Source organism: Anneissia japonica, unplaced genomic scaffold (assembly GCF_011630105.1).
Source record: "Anneissia japonica isolate Jap-2015-1 unplaced genomic scaffold, ASM1163010v1 scaffold9290_len831353_cov190, whole genome shotgun sequence".
Classification (NCBI taxonomy): Eukaryota; Metazoa; Echinodermata; class Crinoidea; order Comatulida; family Comatulidae; genus Anneissia; species Anneissia japonica.
The window spans coordinates 219,591-220,224 of NW_022745682.1; positions in this window are offsets into that span (position 1 = coordinate 219,591).

Below are 634 nucleotides of genomic sequence, written 5' to 3' on the forward strand. Positions count from 1 at the left end.
GTTTCCGGAGTATCTATCAAACTTAACAACTGACCAATCATTACGGTGCCAGGAATACTCGCGTGTCGTACAAACGTGTTGTCTTAAACCTGCACTTCCTAAATTTTTTTTTTCTGGGATCCAAATTGTAACTTCCCACACTAGCCGCGACCCATCTAATGATTTCATAGTAAATTGCACAGCGACATTTGATGGTCTTCTTGTACAATATTCGACATTGTTATTGCTATTACATATATTTGTGCTTACTTATTCGAGGCGGATCCGAATTGGTAATAGAGGGGCCCAAGTGAGAGAGTTTTGCAAATAGAGGGTGTACCCACTTATGGCTGAGGGGAGAAATCTTATGATTGTGGCACCTCTAGATGGCCGAGAATGACACTCTGATTTACATTTGAATACAATTTTCTTATTTTTTCTCCATTATCTTTTATTATGAAAAATCTAGGGGGCTCGGACCTGCTTCCTCTCTCCCCTTGAATCTGTCATTGATTATCGTCTTTTTCGCAACAGTGGGAAAATGAGACTTAATATTTGAGACTTAAAATGAAATGCAAGAGACTTAAGTAGGCCTAAAAGAAATTGACATTGTGTTCACAGCCTTCAAGCGAAAGAGTATAGACTTGCAAGAGGT